At 45.9% G+C, this 20129-nt stretch overlaps 1 long non-coding RNA gene across 1 annotated transcript; it reads left to right on the forward strand.

Annotated features, from left to right (window-relative positions):
- Positions 1 to 1236: 1236 nt before the first annotated feature.
- On the forward strand, positions 1237 to 15691 carry LOC101713284 (uncharacterized). Its single transcript, XR_015453132.1, has 6 exons — positions 1237 to 1564; positions 8520 to 8562; positions 9041 to 9148; positions 9306 to 9360; positions 9550 to 9642; positions 10672 to 15691. It is a non-coding gene; the product is annotated as an uncharacterized LOC101713284 (long non-coding RNA).
- The last annotated feature ends 4438 nt before the right edge of the window (positions 15692 to 20129 follow it).

Raw genomic sequence — 20129 nt, forward strand, 5'->3', positions numbered from 1 at the left:
ATAGGTGTGGGTCACTGCACCTGGCTGAACTGCACATACGTGTTCTAAGAACCCCAAACTATACATACCTTCAGTCTTGATGTGAAGGATATTCAGTTCTAAGAACTCCACGCTGGCATATAACTAGTACATGCCACATGACGTGTGCCCAGTTTATATAACAGATCTCATTCTTTATGATTATAATCCTGGTAGTAACTGTAGAGTATTTCCTAACATGGACATATCCTATTTGTTTAACTGCTTCCTTCCTGATGGTCTCTTCAAGAAACTTTTGTTTTGTTTTGTTTTTTGGTGTTTTGAGTCCGGGTCTCTCTGTAATTCAGGCTGGCCTTGAACTCACTATGTAGCCCAGGCTGGCTTGGGATTTGACACAATCTTCCTGCCTCAGCCTCCCAAGTGCTGGGATTATAGGTATGTGCCACCATGCCTGGCTTTCAAGAACCTGATTTAGGCTACCTTGGGATCACACCCCGGGCCTTGCTCATGCCCAGCAAGCACCTCCTACTAGGGTATATCCTAGCCCTTTATTTTATCTTATTTTAGGACAAAGTCTTGCTAAATTGCCCAAGATAGGCTTTAGCTTGTGATCCTTCTGCCTCAGCCTTGAGTAGCTGGGATAACAGGCACGCATCATCATGTCCATCTACCACATCTGTCTATTCAGTAGTCCTCTGGATTGATTTGCTACATTAATCTTCCTATTAGAAAAAAAAGAATGCTGGAGTATTGTATTAAATTTGATATAGCATAAATGATTCCTTATAATTTTTGGCCTCAAACTCACTACATAGCCCAGGCAGGCCTTGACTTAGTGGTGATCCTCCTGCCTCAGCCTCCCAACTGCTGGAATTACAGGTGTGCACCACCACTCCCCACCCAGCATGTTGGACCCTGTGTTCTGGTTTATGGTTTGGAACGTATGACCCCATAACTGGGCCTCTAAGGAGTGACTGCCTCCAGAGAAAATGTCCACTGGGCAGGACAAAGTACTTGGAAGACCTGACCCTGTGAAACTTTGCCTTCTTACTCCCCACTTCATGACAGGCTGTCCAGCCTCATCCTAGAAAAATCGTAAGTGAGCTCTTCCTGAGCTTGTTTTTATGGTAGAGGGGACTGTTGTTGTTGTTTTTTTTTTTTCTAGTTTTTTAAATTTTGAAGAAGGCCTCATTAAGTTGCCCAGGCTGTGCTCAAACTTGGGATCGTGCTGCCTCAGCCTCCTGAGAAACTGGGATCACAGGGGTGTGCTGCTCCAGGCTTTCTTGAGCTGAGGGTGAGGGCAGATGGTGGTATCCGAGCAGGCACAAGGCTGGGCTGCTGAGCTAGGCTCATCTCATAAGGCTTATTGTGATCTCACAGGGGCCACAGCCTTGAGCCAGACAGGCCTGTGGCTCAGAAGGCCCCAGAAAGGGCTTGGGTGATGGCGCTCATTTGGGAGCCTCTTATCCCCCTGCTGCCACATCTCAAATTTCTAGTCTCATTCGGTCTCCTTGTTTGTGGGGTTTGTGTGCGGTTTGCTAGGTGTCATGGCAGGAACCGGCCGGCCGCCAAGACAGACTCGGAGGTAGGGGACAAAACTCCCTTGAAAACCGCTCGGGTCGCTACACCCAGAGATGCCCGCGCTTTGGCTTATGGGAGGACCCGGGTGGCCATTGCCGGGCACGCCCGGGTGGCCTCCCACGCGTCCCTGTGAGCCCTTTCCCTGCACTTTACTTCCACAAGCTCGAGGGCCTGTTGGGTTGCCAGAGACTGAGAGTGAATAAAGCGCTTCCGGCAGAGGTGGGAGAGACCCCGCAGACAGGTGCTTAGGGAACCCCAGGGAAGAGCAAGTGATAGAGGAGTCCAAGGCGCCAATACTGAGGGGCGGGCGGGGAAGGGGGCGGCGGGCGAGCAGTCTGACCCAGGTGGGCTCTAAAAGGCCTCTGAGAGAGCTCGGTGTTTGGGGGGTTTGGGTTTTTTTTTTTGAGATAGGGTCTCATATACTTCAGGCCGGCCTCAAACTCACTGTGTAGTGCAGACTGGCCTCAAACTTACAGGGGTCCTCCTGCCTCAGCCACCCAACTGCTGAGACCACAGGGGTGCACCACCATGGCCCAATGCCTGGAATTCTTGCATATTGAATTCCAAAAGAGCACTTTTTTACTGTTTTATAATTTAAAATTCATACCCACGTGACAAAGAAGATTTCAGGATGTTAACTGAAAACAACACATTGTTGGTGGAATCCTTATTTCCAATAGGAGAAGAATTGCCTGGCCACTTGGTATCTATGTTTGATTTTATTTGATGATGCCAGTTTTCTGAAGTGATTACACTAATTAACACTCCCGTGAGTAGTATTTGTACTCCATTCTTACCATCTTGCCAATCAGTTTCACTTTAGTCACTGGTATGTGGTATTGCACTTTGGTTTTATGTGTGTTTCTGACTAATAATATTGAGCATTTTCTCATGTTTATTGACCATTTGGAAATTCATTCATTCTCTCTCTCTCTCTCTCTCTCTCTCTCTCTCTCTCTCTCTCTCTCCCCCTCTCTCCCTCCCTCCCTCTCCCCAGATAGGGTCTCCCTATAGTCCTGGCTGGCCTTCAACTTACTATGTATCCCAGGGTGGCCACTGACTCACGGCGGTCCTCCTGCCTCAGCCTCCAGAGTGCTGGGACTACAGGGGTGTGCCACCACACTCAGCAGGAAATATTTTTTTTTTGGTACTGGGGATTGAACTTGGGTCCTTGCGCTTGTGCAGCAGGTAGCAAAACCACTGAGCTAAATCCCCGGCCCCTGGAAATTCTCTTTGGTGAACTGCCTGTTCAAATCTTTTGTCTTTCTTTTTTTCTCTGCTACCTGGGATCAAACTCAGGACCTTGCATTTCCCAGGAAGGTTCGGTGCCACTGATCTACCTCCCTGGCTCCGAGAATTCTTTAAATATGATGAACAAGTAGCTGGGCATGGTGGCACACATCTGTAATCCCAGCATTCTGGAGTCTGTGGAAGGAGGATCACTGAGAGTTCAAGGCCAGGCTGGGCTACATAGAGAGTTCAATCCAGCCTGGAATACATAGCAAACCCTGTCACACACACGAAAAAACCCTAAATAAATAACTAAATATTATGAACATGGGTCCTCTGACATTTAAATATAAATCCTCCCACTCTGTGCCTTCCCTTTCATCTTAACAGAAGTTCTTGCTTTTTATTTATTTTAATTTTTATTTACTTATTTTTGCTTTCCTGTTTGAGACACTGTCTCCCTATGTAGCTCAGGGTGGCCCTCAACTCACAGTGATTCTCTTGCCTCAGCCTCCAGAGTCTGGCACGATAGGTGTGCACCACACGTGGCTTACTTCAGTATTCCTGATAAATCAGTTAATGGAAAAATTTCTGAAGGAAAAAATATCAAAATTTTAAATCTGATCTGCACTTGCAGGGCTCTCAGCACCTCAGTGACCACAGTCCCTTCCTCCCACACTGTTTACGGAAGGCTTTCCTCACTGGATCGCACTGGTGACCCTGTCCTAAGTCAGATAAATGTTATCCCTGGTCTATTTCAAGACTCGATGTTTTTCACATTCATCTGGGCTGAAGCCAAAACCTCACTGTCTTTAATGATGTAGCTTTGTAGTGTCTTGAAATTTGCTAATGTATAAGGCTTCTGATTTAGATGATCTTACAATTGTGTTATTTTATATCAGGGATGGCAAACCTTTTAGAGACGAGGGCCCAAACTGCACCCCCAAACCCACTTGATTTATCTCAAAGTGGCAACATTGCAATTAAGCCTGAGTACTGAGGTTTTAGTTTAGAAAAACCGACTTCATCCGATGCTCAGCTGCTGGGGCAACGTGGCTGGAGGGGCTCTGTGTGCCTGCTGCGGCACGCCTGCCATAGCTTCACTGCCACTCTTCTAGATCTTTGGCATTTTTGTGTAATTTTTGAATCATCCCGTTAATTGTCACACAGAAGCATGCAGGGTGTTGATTGGGATGACATTGAACTTGTAGTTTAGATTGGTAATAATTGACATCCTAAAAATGTCGTCTGATCCATGAATTTTTTTCTCATTTATTTATTTAAACCTCCTTATTTCTCTCAATAATATTTAGCTTGCAATATACAGGGTTTTAAAAAGTTGTATAGTAGGGCCAGGGATTTAGCTCAGTGGTTCTGCCGCCTGCCTCACAAGCACAAGGTCCCAAGTTTGATTCCCAGTACCCCAAAAAATAGTTATGTAGTAATTTTAAAATTTTTTATTAAGGAGAATTTCAAACAAATCACAAGTACATAGAAATGTATAATGAATCTAAATGGGCCTGTCACCTTGCTTCAACTCTCACCACATTATTTTGAAGCAAATCTTAGATAATATAAGTTAATTTGTAAATGTTTTAGAAATTATACCTAAAAGATAAGGACTCTTTAAAAATCAGGTGAGTGTAGTGGCACACACCTGTAGTCCCAACTACTTAGGAGGCTGAGGCAGGAGGATTGCTGGAGTCCAGGGTTTAAAAGCCAGCCTGGGCAACATATAGCAAGACTGTCTCAAAACAAGCAAGATGCCTTATCCCAATACCATTGTTGCTGTTGTTGTTGGTTTTTGTTTTGTTTTGTTATGGATTTTTCAACAGGGTCTCACTCTGTAGTTCAGGCTGGCCTTGAACTCATTATTCAAACTCATAGTGATCCTCCTGCCTCAGCCTCCCAAGTGCTGGAATTACAGGCATGTGCCACCATACCTGGCAACACAATACCATTATTACATCTAGAAATTTAACAATATTTCCTCATAAAATACCAATGAGTTTTCAAATTCCAATTGTTTCATAAATGACGAGGTATTATTTGCAGTGTTTGACTCAGGGTCACATATGGGTGTGTCTCTTTAAGTCTTTTTTTTGGTACTGGGGATCCAACTGGGGACTTTGCGCTTGTGAGGCAAGTGGCAGAACCACTGAACTAAATCCCTGGCCCTTCTTAAAAGTCTTTTCTAATCCACAGGTCCCCCACCTTTATTTCTTTCATTTTTTTCCATTTATGTGTTGAGGAAATGGGTCATTTGTCCTTCGCATTTTTTTGTTTGTTTGTTTGTTTTCTGGTACCCGGGATCGAACTCTGGTCTTTGCGCTTTCACAGCAGGCGGTGAAACCACTGAGCTAAATCCTTAGCCCTCCTTCGCATTTTTTTAGTCAACATTTTGGTGGTCAAATACCCATGTTGTTAGTTGAGGTGCCCTGTTGTCTTTGTGTATTTCCTGTGAGTGCTAAGCTAAGGTTTTGATGGTTGTATCCTCAAATTCATGTTGAAATCTGGTTGCCAAGGTAGCAGCTTTGGGAGGTGGGGACTTTAGATGGGTTTAATGTCTTGTCTTTTTGGGAGGGGGTTGAGACAGGTTCTGGCTGTGTAGCCCAGGCTGGCCTCGAACTAACCGAGATCCTCCTGCCTCAGCCTCCTGAATGCTGGGATTACAGGCATGCACCTCCATGCCTGGCTAAAGGGGGTTAATATTTTTCTTGCTAAACTGGCTAAATCCTCAGAGGTGTGAGTTCTGAGTCTCTCAGGACGGGATTTGCTATCACAGAAGAGGGGCCCTTTTTTCTCTTCTGTAACACTCACTTGCCCTCTGCTTTCTGCCATGAATTGAAGCTGTCTGAGGACCTCTTCAGAAACTGAGATACTGACACTGTGCCCTTGGACTCACTGAACTAAGGCAAAGGGGAAGTTGGACTCATCTAAGACTCATCAGTCTTAGTTTTGTATCGTTTTTTTTTTTTTTTAATTTGGCACCGGTGATCGAACTCGGGTCCTTGGGCTTGTGGAGCAGGCAGGAGAACCACTGAGCTAAATCCCCAGCCCTCATCTGTCTTAGTTTTGGGGAAGGAGGGAGGCAGTATTTCATAATCATCAGGAGGCACATAATATCTGGTTTGGAATAGTGTTTTAAATGGCACTTAAAAATAATTCTGAAAGTTGGGAATGTGAGAGTTTTTAAAATCGATCTTGTACCTAAAGACCATGCTAAATTTGCTTATCAATTCTGATTTATCAGTAGGTTTAAAAAATATTCTATGTAATTGTATTATTTGTAAATAATAATTTAATTTTTCTTTTTCTAATCTTTATGCCTTTTCCTTTTTTTTTGGTACCGGCAATCGAACTCAGGATCTTGTGTTTGCCAGGCAGGCATAGCACCACTGAGCTACATCCTAAGACCTTCCTTCTTTCTTTCATTTTTAATATTTGTTTGTCTCAGCCATAAAGAAAGACAAACTTGAGACATTTATAGCTAAATGGATGGAACTTGAGACTATTCTCTTTAGTGAAATAAACCGGACATAGGTGTGTAAATATCACATTGTCTCTCTGGTGTGGGAAACTGAAAGGGTAAATCAGGACAAAAATGTATAATAGATATTATGAAATAGGAAGAAACTGTTCAAAAGGAAAGAGAAACTGTGGGGGTGGGAGAGAAAAATGAGAAAAAAAGGGAACAAATGGAAACAGTTTTTGTAAGTAAAGGGGGGGTGGTCTGAGGAGAAGGGAGGTGATTGGGATAAAAGAGAAATCAAGCTGGGGATTTAGCTCAATGGTTCTGCTGCCTGCCCCTCAAGCACAAGTTCTGGAGTTCGATCCCCAGTACCAAAAAAAAAAAAAAAAAAAGAGAGAGAGAAATCAAGATATATCACGTACAGGTGAATGTGATCGTTACGGACATTTAAATTGTACCAGTAAAATTAAATTTTAAAAAATATTTTGTTTTTATGGAACAATGTCTTGATATGTAGTTCAGGCTGGCCTCCAACTTGAGGCAGTCCTCCTGCCTCAGCCTCCCAAGTGCTAGGACTACAGGTGTGTTGCACCACATCTGGTTGATACCTTGTCTTTTCTGTTCCTTGCCTCATTGCATGGCTAAGACTTCCAGTACCATGTTCAACAGAAGTGGTATAGTGGAGATCCCTATCATTTTTTCTATGTACTTGAATTTTTAAATAATTCACCATTATGTATAATGTTTGCTACATATGTGGTTTTTAAAACATTCTTTATTACATTGAGGAAGTTACTTTCTATTTTGCTAAGAATTTTAGCATGTATGGATATTTGATTTTTCACTTTGCTTTTTCTTCCTTTTTCAATTTTTAAGTTATATCTCTTTTTATATTGGCATTAAAGTTTATTAACTTTACTGTTTTTCCTGCCTCTATTGAGGTGGTCATATGGTTTTCCTTGTTTGTTCTATCAATATGCAGAATTATACTGAGATTTAAAAATAATAAACTAACTGTGAATTCCTAGAATAAATATAACATACTCATGATGTTCATGATTTTTAAAATATATATGTCACTGAATTTAGTTTGCTATTTTATTTGGGATTTTGCATCTGTGACCATGAAAGAGACGTACCTGTTATTTTCCTTTCTGGCAATGTCTTTACCAGATTTCAGAATCAAGGTTATCGCAGCCTCTAAAGAGGAAGCTGAAGCTACCCCTCTTGGGCCAGAGATTTAGCTCAGTGGTGCCAATGCCTGCCTAGCAAGCACAAGGATCTGAGTTTGATCCCTGATACCCCCCCAAAAAAACCTTTTGGGCTGGGGATTTAGCTCAGTGGTTCTGGCACCTGCCTTGCAAGCACAAGGTCCTGAGTTCAATCCCTGGTACCAAAAGAAAAAAAAAATTTTAGACAAAGGTTTTACTATGTAGCCCTGGCTGGTCTTGAACTTCCTATATAGCCTAGGCTGGCCAGTACTTTGTGTTTTTTTTGAGACAAAGTCTCACTATGTAGTTCAGGCTGGCATTGAACTCACTGTGTATCAGTGGCTGGCCTCAAACTCACAGCCATCCTCCTGCCTCAGGCTCCCAAGTGCTAGGATCACAGGCATGCACCACCATGCCCTGCTTTCTGTTATGGCTTTTACCACGTGGTAATTTAACTTAACCTGTTTAGATAACTGTCCCTTACTAGTGTAAGTTCCTATAGTACAGGGATCACACTAATCTTTTTAGTCTCAGCACCCCACAAAATACCTAGAATTTAGCACTCAAGAAATGATTCATAAATTAACAAATGTGTGGTAATTAATGCCATGGTTATAGATGCCAGCTGTGTCACTCTCTGTTCTCTATGAGGTGTGCTGTTAATAAGTCGCTAATCTAGAACATAACTCTGATGGTTAATTGTGATCATCACCTTGACTGGCTTGAGAGATGCCTAGGTTAGGAAAATGCACTGGTGCCTGTGTCTGGTGGTCGTGCGATGTGGCCTTGGGGACTTTTCTGGCCCCTGGCCCTCCTTGGCTCTTCCTTGCTTGATCTGCTTCCTGGCTGCCTCGAGGTGAGGAGCTTCCTTGGCCCTTGTGCCATGACGTTTCTGCCCCCAGTTCAGCCATCATGGACTGACTCTGAAACTGTGAGCCAAACGAAACTCCTCCTTTAAGTTGTGTGAATCGAATAGTTTGTCGCTGCAATATAAAGCTGACTAATACAATAACCTGATTTTATTTTTTCTTTTTGTGCTTCTCTAGACTTCAAAGCAACAGAAGCTGAAAAAGATTCAGAAACGCACAGGTCAGAACAATCTTATCCTTAACTCTGCAGCTCAAGGCCAATGGCTGATCAGCTGTCCATCTGCTTTAAAATTCTAGCCTTAAACAGCAGGTGGAGGGAGGTTGAAAAAGAGGGTGTAAATGGAAGAAATATGCCTATTCTTTGTTTTGTTTTTGAGACACGATCTTGCTATGTAGCCCAGGCTAGGCTTGAACTCACTATGTAGTCCAGGCTGGCTTTGAACTTGAGGCAATCCTCCTGCCTCAGCCTCCCGAGTGCTGGGACCACAGGCATGTACCACTATGCCCAGCGTGCCTATTCTTTCTAGCATCTGTACTTCCAAAGAGATGTTTCCATGGTTCTTTTACTCATGCTTTTTTTCTCAATTTTTATGCAAAGATCAAAGTAAAGGAAAGAATTATGGCGAGATAGGAAAACAAAGATTAACTACTAAGAATTCGTTAAGGGAAGCTTCAGTGTCTTTTCTCCCCTACCATAGATGTCAGAAGGAAAAGAAGGATCAGGACCTCTGTTTTCCCCACTCCAACTCCTTATTTCCATGATCATTCCTGCTCTACACAAGGCTGCCATCTACTACATGCTGAAGGTAGCATAGTATTAATTATTTTTTTAAACTTGAGACCTGAGCTCTACCACTAATTAGCTTCATGATTTCATTGTTGTTTCCTCATGTGCAAAGTTAGAAGGCTGTGCTGGATGAGCCCAGTGGTCAATGCTAATAGATTCTTCATCCCAATTCCCAGTTTCAGAGTCAGAAGAAAACTTCAGGATGGAATACAGTGAAGATAACCTGTCACGGTCAGTAAAGTCTGTCTTCAGCCTGTCCTACGTAAACCATCCTAACTGTAAAAGTTAGGAGTAAAATACTTGGTCCTCTTCTCTCCTTATAACATGGTCTCTTTTCCAAGTTAAATCTCTCTCCTTATGGTTTGCTTACTGATACTCTGATATCACTTAAATTACACTGACACATTCTGTTGCATCCAGTATTTTAGAACTCCCTGCGGGCTGGACCCAGGAATATATGCTCCGGTCAATGGGCAGGAGTCAACAGATCTTCCAAAACCTGGAGAGTGCAAGGTCAGAGAACATCGTTTCTGGGTGGAGGACAAGGTTGTAGAGCATTTAAGAGGGAGAAAGGGGAGAGTAAAAGAGGGAAGCAAAGGGGGAAAAGATAATTTTTTTTCTGGTACTGGGGATTGAACTGAGAACCTTTGCACTAGGGCACATCCCCAGCCTTTAAACACTGTTTTTCTAGGGCTGGGGATTTAGCTCAATGGTGCTGCCATGCACTTCACAAGCACAAGGTCCCTGAGTTCGATGCTCGGTACCAAAAAAAAAAAATTTGTTTTTTCTTTTTTTGGTACCGGAAATCAAACTCAGGGCCTTGCACTTGCCAGGCAGGCACTGCATCCAGAGCTACATCCCTGCCCCCTAAAATTTTTAATTAATTACTTTTTTTGTTTGGTTTGGTTTTGTTTTTGTTTCTGTCTTTTGAGACAGGATCCCACTATGTAGTTCAGGCTGGCCTTGAACTCACTGTGGAGCCTGGGCTGGCCTGGAACTTGAGACAATCCTCCTGCCTCAGCCCTCTAAGTGCTGAGATAACAGGCCTACCTCACCCCAGCTCTAAGGTTGTTATTTTGAAGCAGGATCTCATTAAATCACTACATTGCCCAAAGCTAAGCGGGAACTTGGAATTTTCTGGCCTCAGCTTCCCAGAGTGCTTCCATTACAGGTGTGGGCCACCACTCCCAGCTAAAGGTAGCAGCAGGGAAAGTCCTGTGTTCAACTTCGTTGAAGTATTATTTCAGGAATAGTTGCCTACCTTTGCCCAGTGGAGGAATTTTTGGGACCCCTCACTACCTCCTGGGAACCCAGGATCAAACTCAGGACCTTGCGCTTGGGAGTCAGGTGTGGAGCCACAGAGCCAAATCCCCAGCCCCTGCACTATTATTTGAGGTTGGGGGAAGTAACTTTTTTTTTCTTTTCCAACTCTCCCACAGGCCAAAAATATTTTGCATTTGAAAAGGACACTCCCTTTGCATTTCCTCCCTGCCCCTTTTCTGACTCCAAAGCAAATAAAACCTTTTTCTCTTTATTTCTTAGATTACATCTTATCCAAATAGATTCGCAAGAATCAAAGGATGTGACTTCCTCTACCACCTCTCTTCTTGAGGCTCAGGAGGCTGTTGCACCTTGTTGTGTCTGTGAGCAGGCAAAATATTCCACTGATCACAGCACCTCCTCTGGCTCAGCAAGGAAGAGCTCCAGCCTGTCTAACCTTCCTGCCTCCTCTGAAGGGACAACTTGGCAATTTCGGAGCGATTGCCTGTTTCCCACAGAAAGCAACCATCTGTGTTCAGGAACCAAGGCACATCACTGCCACCTTTTCAGCTGTCAGGGTCTGAAGAAGCAGAACAACTTCACTATTCGGAAGCTCTTTCACATTTACCACCACCTAACTCTTTTGTTGACCCTATGTTTGAACTTCCACAGCTGGAAGATATAAAACCTGAGGAGCATATCCCAGTCTCAAGGCTTCCAGGTTTAAAGTCTGAGAAGCTGATCTCAGAACCACAGCCAGAAGATATGACATCTGTGGAGCTACCCCCAAGGACACATTTGGGAGGTAAGAAATCAATGAAGTTAACACCAAAGCCAGAGCCAGGAGAAGTCAAATCTATGGTGTTAAGTCTAGGGCCACAGACAAGAGGCATAAAAGCTGGGGACCTGGCCCCAGGTTCAGGGCCTCAAAGTTTACAATCTCAGTTGATACCTTTAGGATCACAGTCGAAAGATAAAAAAATCTGTGGTCTTAACTGCAGGACCATGTCTACAAGGTATGAAATCTATGGAGTTAACCTCAAGTCCCCAGCTACAAGGTTTCAAATCTGTGGAGGTGACTCCAGGTTCAAGAATTCAAGATCTGAAAACTGATGAGTTAGTCTGGGGTACAAATATGCAAGATACGAAAGTTACGGAACTGAAACTTGGGCCAAAGATGCAAGGTGGGGATTCTGTGGCTTTTCCACCAGATCCATTGGTTCAAGTTGTTAAATCCAAGGAGGTTCTTCAAAGGTCTGAACTGCAGAGTGTGAAACCTGAGGAACTGATTTCAGAGCCACAAATGCAAGATATGAAACTTGTGACTCCATTAATTGAGCTGCAAAATTTAAAATCCATAAAGGATACTCCAGATTCAGAGGTGCAATGTGAAAAATCTGTGAAGTTGGCCCCAAGGCTTAAGAGGCAGGAGGCAAAATCTGAGAATGTAACCAGAAGACAAGGGTTTCAAGAAGTAAAATCTGTGGATTTAGACCCAAAGCAACACTTTCAAGGGGTGATACCAGTGAGTTTAACTCTTGATCCTGGACAGGATGGCCAGGTATTTGTAAACTTGCCAGGATGGAAACATGTGAATATAGACCAACTGAAGAAAGGATTCAAGTCAGACAGTACAATGTCTTCAGAGTTCGTTCCAGAGCCCAAATCAAAAGATACACAATCTACACAACTCAATTCCAAAATACAGTTGAAAACTATGAAACCATTTGAATTGGCTCCAGGACCAGATATTCAAGATATAAGAGCTAAAGCATTCAAATATGAACCACAGTTGCAAAGTAGGAAATCTCCCAAGTTGACCCCAGGACCACAGCTTCAAGATATGAAAACTGTGAAATTAAACAAAGAGCCACACATCAGAAGTACGAAAACTATTCAGTGGATGTCAAGGGCTGAGTTCCAAGGAGTGACGTCTGTAGGGCCAAATGTTGGATCAAAATCTCAAGGTATACAGTCGGGAGATGTGAAGTCATCTGAATTGACTTTAGGACCTAAACTTCCAGGAGCAAAATCTACAGAGTGCAATCCTAAACCACAGTTAGAGTGTGTGAAAACCCCTGAATCGCTCCCAGGACAGTGGCTACAAAACAGGAAAACTTTTGCATCAACCTCAGAGCCACAGCTTGCAGGTGTGGAAACTGTGGAATTAAACAAAGAGCCACAGCTTGGAAACAGGAAATCTCTGCAGTGGATACCAGGACTTGAGTTCCAAGGTGTGAAATCTACAGCATTAAATGTGAAGACACAATCTCAGTGTGTCAAACCTACAGGGTTGAAATCTTTCATACAGCTGGGAAGTGTGAAGTCATCTGAATTGACTCTAGGCCCAAAAAATCAATGTAAAAAATCTATGAGATTTGACCTTGGGCCACAGGAACAGTGTGGGAAAATCCCCAAGTTGTTCCTAGGGTCCAAGCTACAAAAAGGGAAAAAATTTGGGTCAACCTCAGAGCCACAGCTTCAAGAAAGGAAGTCTGCAGAGGTCTACCCAGGGCCACAGCTTGGAAGTATGAAGACTATTGAGTGGATACCAGGACCAAGTTATAAAATCCGTGCCACAATCTCAAGGTGTCACAGCTGTAGAGTTGAAACCTTCAGAACAACTGAGAGATGTGAAGACATCTGAATTGCCTCCAAGGTCAAAGTGCCAATGTATACAATCTCTGGCACCACTCCAGGAATATCAGCTTCATGGGTTCAAACCCATTCCAGGGCCAAAACTTCAGTGTATGAATTCTACTGGGTGCAACCCTGGACCACATTTACAAGGTGTGAATTCTTCTGCATGCACTCCAGGTCCAAAACCTCAGTGTGTAAATTCTACTGGGTGCAACCCTGGGCCACATTTGCAGGATGTGAAACCTTCTGGAGTAACTGCAGCTTCAAAACTTCAAGAATTGAAATCTTGTAAGCTGAATTCAAGTACAAAAATTCAAAGCAATACATTTACAATGGTCAACTCTGAACCACACTTGCAAGATATGAAATCTTCTGAGTTAACTCCAGGGACAAAGTTTCAAGGGGTCCAATTTTGGGAGAGCCAGCTTCAGTGGAAGCAGCAAGTTGTACAACCTGTATTCACTTTAGGGTCTCCATTAAATGGTGTGAAATCTGTTGCAGTTTTACCAGATCGAATACTTAAAGATGTTAAGTGTGAGGAGATGAGCAGCCAATCATTACTTTCTGGTGCAGACTCAGAAACTTCCCATGGGATATTTCACAACAAGGAAGATGAATCACTTTCTGATTCAGAGGCAGTGACTTTTGGGCCCCTACACTTCCAAAAACCAAGTTATCATTGTCAGGCCAAGAATGACTCCTCAGAACAGTCCTGCCTACTAGAAGATCTCAAGCAAAAAGTTGCAGTGAAACTCATAAGAAGTCAAATACCTCCTAATGTGCCTTCACCTCTAGCATCAGATCTTGTCCTGAAATATCCCTTCTGCCTACAGTGTGGCCGATGTTCAGGATTTACTTGCAATCATAAATTGCAGACTACTCCTGCATCTTTTCTTCTTATCTATCCACAGCTCCAGCTTGTGAGCACTCCTGAAGGCCATGGTAAGGTTCAGGTGCATCTTGGCTTTAGGTTGCAAACTGGGAAAAGACCTCAAGTCTCAACATATCAAGGAAGAGACAGACACACCATACCAAGAAGTCCTATATCACCATAGAAGGCTAAAATCTATCCTCCAGCTTCCAAGAGTGTTGGTCCCACAATAGATTTCCAGTCTGGATCTTCCCACACTCCTGTTCCTTCCCAAGTCCACATCAGGAGGAAACAGTGGAGCTTTGAATCAGTCAGCAAGACAGAAATTGGAGTGTCTGAGTACCATGAGCTCCCTAAAGTTCACTCCCTGTCAGAGAGTGATTCTGCAAGCAATCACAAGGAGAAACACGCTAAAGTGAGAACACAAGAGACCTCTGATTCAAAAGATCCAATGAAAAGAATCACAAAGGGATTTAGATCACAAAACACAATAGAAAGTACACACATAGAAAGGGTTCAGACAAACAACCACAAGGGCGCATATGGAACCCACCCTTCATAAATAACAGGGATGTGTGTTTACATTTTGTAAGGGCTGGTTTTACATTATGTATCTGATAACCCAGAGGTGCTAACCATGCATTCTTTCTTGCTTCTGTAGATAGGCTTACTGCAGGGCTAGGGAGGGCAGTGGAGGAAAGGGTTTTCTTTATAAAAACTGACCAAAAGTTCAGTTCGGGGCCAGTCTCCTTGCAAGAGATTTGGTCCTGGCTGGAAATAAAGTTCTCTGCAGACTTAACATCATGTTGTGACTCGGGTGATTAGCGCTGTCGGGGATTTAGGCCCAACATGAGGAACTGGAACACCTTCAGAATTTGGAAGTGCTTTCACACGTACCACCACCAAATTCTGTTTTCAATGAAAGGCCACTACTTCCAGGGTGGGCCCTGGCCCAGCTCTCTCCTTTGACTAGATGGGAGCTAGAAAGAAAGACATAGGTCTTGGAATGTTTCAAGTTCACAGAAAGAAACAGTGCCTGTGCAGAAATCATGGGCAATCGTAAAATAGCTTAGTACAGAGCAAAGTGTTGTAGAAAAAAGAATTCAGCAGCCTAGTACACAAGTGACTAATATGAAGCTGACCCCAAGGCTTCTTTTCCTTATAAAGTCAAAGGCAACATAAAGATAACTCCACTGGCATTACTTCAGGTCATGGCTTCAATGGGGATGATCCCAGAATCACATTCAGAAGTGACAAAATCTGTTCCACAGGCACCAAATCAAGCTGTAAAGCCAATGGAAGTCATGGAAACACTGCATGTAACTCCTAAACCACAAATCAAATAACCGAATCAGTGGAAGTGACCCCCCAAGATTCAGCAAGAAGCTGTAGAACCAAACAGGATGGCCTGAAGACTAAATAAAGTCATAGATAATGTGAAGATAACTCCTGCAGCATTGCTTCAAGTCATGGATTCTAAAAATGATTAATGGAATCATATCCATGTATCACAGAACCACTAGGAATGACCCCAAGGCAACAATATCAAGCCACAGAGTCTGTGGAGATTAGTTCACAGTGGCTCAGAGAGGAGATGCCACAGTCCCTCGGAGAGCAGAGTTTAGAGTCCCGCAGAGAGAAGAGTTTGCAGTTCCTCAGAGAGGAGAGTTTGCAGTACCTGGGAAAGGCAAGGTCACAGTCCCTCACAGAGGATAGTTAACAGTCCAATAGAGAGGAGAGTTCACAGTCCCTAGGAGAGGAGAGGTCCCAGTCCGTGGGAGAGGAGAGTTTGCCATCCATAGGAGAGGAGAGTTCACAGTCCCTCACAGAGGAGCGGTCACAATCCCTTGGAGGGGAGAGTTCACAGTACCTCGGGGAGGAGAGGTCAAAGTCACTCAGAGAGAAGAGTCTGCAGTGCCTCAGAGAGGCAAGGTCACATTCCCTCACAGAGGAGAGGTCCCAGTCCCTCGGAGAGGAGAGTTTGAAGTTGCTCAGATAGGATATGTTGCAGTACCTGGGAGAGGAGAGGTCACAGTTCCTCAGAGAGAAGAGTTCTCAGTCCCTCACAGAGAAGACTTCGAAGTCACTCAGAGAGGAGAGGTCACAGTCCCTCAGAGAGGAGAGTTTGCAGTCCCTTGGAGAAGAGAGTTCGTAGCACCTCAGAGAGGTCACAGTTCCTAGGAGAGGAGAGTACGTAGGCCCTTGCAGAGGAGAGGTCACATTCCTTCAGAGAGGTAGTCCATAGTCACTTGGAGAGGAGATGCCACAGGCTCTTGGAGAGGAGAGGTCACAGTCCCTCAGAGAGGAGCCATTGCAGTGCCTCAGGGAGGAGCCCTGGCTCCTCTGGGACAACCATCACTCACCATCCATCTGAGAGGAAAGGCCATAGTTCTGGGACAACCCATCACAGTCCCCCTGTGAGGAACTGTGGCAGTCACTCAGAGAGAACGCATCCCAGTACAGCTGAGAGAATCTATCACAGCCACTGGGAGGGGAGACAATGCAGTTGTGCTGAGAAAACTCATCACAACCCCCCTGAAGAGAGGCTCAAGGACAGTTCCCCTAAGGAGAGGCCCAGACATAGTCTGCCTAAAGATCTCAAGTTACTCAAACGTGTCTCCTAGGGACACCACTAAAAAAATTCAAAAGTAGGGCAGATTATAGATGTCTCCCTTCACCGCTTATCTAGCTCCCCTTTCCTGGCTTTTTTCCTCCACAGCCACTGCCTTCAATTCCCACCTCCTGGGCAGTGAAAGAACTTTGACACCTCTTTACCTGTGGGGAGGGGAGCGAGCAATTTCTCTAAGATTAATAAAGGGGGAATAATTAGGGCCAGGGATTTAGCTCAGTGGTTCTGCCGCCTGCCTCACAAACACGAGGATCCGAGTTCAATCCCTGGTACCAAAAAAAAAGTCAAATAAAGGGGGAATAATTGATCTCCCTGTGCATCTACAAGACCACCTGCGGGGTGGGTGAAAGGAGGGACACAGGGCCCAGGTTCTCCATAGGTGTCTCCATCCACCACCTCTTCCTTTAGGAGAGTTTGCAGAGCCTCAGAGAGGAGAGGTCAAAGTCCCTGGGAGAGGAGAGGTCACAGGCCCTTTGAGAGGTTTGTTCACAGTCGCTCAGAGAGATGCTGCAGGTGCTGGGAGAGGAGAATTCACAGTCCCTAGGACAGTTCTCAGTCCCTCACAGAGGAGAGGTCCCAGTCCCTTGGAGAGGAGAGTTTGCCATCCCTCGGAGAGTAGAGTTCGCAGTCCCTCACAGAGGAGAGGTCACAATCCCTTGGAGAGGAGAGTATGCAGTCGCTAGGAGAGGAGAGTGTGCAGTACCTGGGAGAAGAGAGGTTGCAGTCCCTCAAAGAGGAGAGTTCACAGTCGGTCAGTGAGGAGAGTTCGCAGGCCCTCAGAGAGGTCGCAGTCCCTTGGAGAGGCTAGTTTGCAGTGGCTCTGAGAGGAGATGCCGCAGTACCTCGGAGAGGAGAGGTCGCAGTCCCTCTCAGAGGAGAGTTCAAAGTGGCTTGGAGAGGAGAGGTCGCAGTCCCTGGGAGAGGAGAGTTTACAGTCACATGGAGAGGATAGTTTAGAGTCCCACAGAGAGGAGACTTCGCAGTCCCTAACAGAGGGGAGAGTTCGCAGGCCCTTGGAGAGAAGTGTTCGCAGTCCCTCAGAGAGGCTTGTTAGAAGTTTCTGGGAGAGGAGATGCCGCAGGCCTTCAGAGAGGAGAGGTCACAGTCCATAGAAGAGGTGAGTTCTCAGCCCCACACAGAGGAGAGGTCCCAGTCCCTCCTAGAAGGGAGTTTGAAGTTGCTGGGAGAGGATAGGTCACAGTCCCTCGGAGAGGAGGGTATGCAGTCTCTCCGAGGAGAGTTCACAGTACCCCAGAGAGGAGAGTTTGCAGTTTCTCTGATAGGAGAGTTTGCAGTACCTCAGAGAGGCAAGGTTGCAGTCCCTCACAGAGGAGAGTTCAAATTCCATAGGAGAGGAGAGTTCACAGGCCCTCAGAGAGGGTAGTTCCCAGTCACTCAGAGAGGAGATCATGCAGGCCCTCAGAGAGGAGAGGTCACAGTCCCTAGGAGAGGAGAGTTCTCAGTCCCTCACAGAGGAGAGACCCCAGTCCCTCGGAGAGGCGAGTTCGAAGTCGCTCACAGAGGAGAGTTCACAGGCCCTTGGAGAGGCTTGTTCTCAGTCATTCAGAGAGGAGATGCCGTAGGCCCTCAGTGAGGAGAGGTCACAATCCCTAGGAGAGTAGAGTCCTCAGTCCCTCATAGAGGAGAGGTACCAGTCCCACAGAGAAGAGAGTTTGCTCTCCCTAGGAGGAGAGTTCACAGTCCCTCACAGAGGGGAGGTCACAGTCCCTTGGAGAGGAGAGTATGCAGTCGCTGGGGGAGGAGTTCGCAGGCCCTCGGATAGGTCACAGTCCCTAGGAGAAGCTAGTTTGCAGTGGCTCTGAGAGGAGGTGGCACAGTATCTCAGAGAGGAGAGGACGCAGTCCCTGGGAGAGGAGAGTTCTCAGTCCCTCGCAGAGGAGACTTCAAAGTGGCTCAGACAGGACAGTTCAAAGTTGCTCGGAGAGGAGAGGTCACAGTCCCTGGGAGAGGAGAGTTTACAGTCCCTAGGAGAAGAGTTCACAGACCCTCAGAGAGGAGTGGTAGCAGTCCCTGGGAGAGGCTTGTTCACAGTGGCTCTGAGAGGAGATGCCACAGTACCTCGGAGAGGAGAGGTCGCAGTCCCTTGGAGAGGAGAGTCTGCAGTCTCTTAGAGAGGAGATGCTGCAGGTCCTCAGAGAGGAGGGGTCACAGTCCCTAGCAGAGGAGAGTTCTCAGTCCCTCACAGAGGAGAGGTCCCAGTCCCTCAAAGGGGAGAGGTTGATGTTGCTCAGAGAGGATATGTTGCAGTACCTGGGAGAGGAGAGGTCACAGTTCCTCAGAGAGAAGAGTTCTTAGTCCCTCACAGAGGAGAGGTCACAATCCCTGGGAGAGGAGAGTATGCAGTACCTCAGAGAGGAGAGTTTGTAGTTCCTCAGAGAGGAGGGTATGCAGGCCCTCGCAAAGGAGAGGTCGCATTCCTTCCACTCCCAGGCCGGCCTCGAGGTAATGATATTCACTCGACCTCCTGCAGTCGGACGGCGTTCAGCCTCCAGATCCTGCAGGAAGGGGGTCTAGATGGAGATGGGGAGAGGAAGCCTGGTGGGAGAAGAATGGGCAGGGCCGGGAGGGGCTCACCTTGTCCAGGTGGAGGTGCATGTCACTGTGTAGATCTGGGTGGTGCTTTCCTACCAGCAGGATCATGTCATCATACAACTTGTGCTTTTTGAACATGGTGATGGCAAGATCAGGCTCTTCCACTGTCACATAGAGCCTGGGGATGGGAGACAGACCTGGGGCTTCCTACAACTAGAGCCCTGCTGCCACGGCATCTGGGCAGGGGGAATACATCTTCTGACCCCACCCTTCCTCCCAGCTCTGATGCCTCACCTCCCTTCATGCCTCCTCTGAGGCCACAGCTAACCTTTCAGCCTCGAGGTGCTTGCCCTGCCTCTCCATTTCCTGGGCCTGAGTGATGTACAGCACCAACACATCTTCTAGTCGCACGCATTCCATTGCCAGCTGTGCAGACACATGAGGTACCATTTCAAAGGGGAGGCAGGGCATCAGGGGAACCTGTCTGTTCAGGAACTGCAACTCACCCACAAGTCATGGGACACTGCTTACTGCCACTCTACTTGTCAGATCAGGGAATTACAAATCCAGAAGGACCACAGGCAGAACACAGTATGCTAAGGCAGGAGGTCATGTGAGGCCTTGTGCTTGGGGCAGGCACACCCATTACCATGCTCCTGCTACACTCCCTGCACTCGGGAGTGGAGTGGTGAGAACAAAGTTACCAAGTAACCAGAAGCTTGGGAATGGTAGTTCAGATTGCTCAGCCCCCAAACTCATCTGCCCTCTTCAGACTTAAAGGCTCAGGGACAGGGGCCTTTCCTCATCTCATCTTTCCCTGTGGTGAGGGATCAGTTACCGGGAATCAAACTCAGGACCTTACGCTTGCCAGGGAGGTACAGTGCCACTGAGCTGTATCCCTGGCCTGTTTTGGTACTTTGGCAGCTTTCAGGGAAGTCAGTGAAGGAGGGAGGTCAGAGGCCGAGGAATAAGGCAGAGCTTGGCAGTAAGGACTCCATCCATTTGCTACCTTGTGCGCTTGCTACCTTGTGCGCTTGCTCCCAGTGG

The sequence above is a fragment of the Heterocephalus glaber genome, unplaced genomic scaffold (assembly GCF_053883595.1).
Source record: "Heterocephalus glaber isolate CG9 unplaced genomic scaffold, H.glaber_assembly_v1.0 deba00001457, whole genome shotgun sequence".
Taxonomy (NCBI): domain Eukaryota; kingdom Metazoa; phylum Chordata; class Mammalia; order Rodentia; family Bathyergidae; genus Heterocephalus; species Heterocephalus glaber.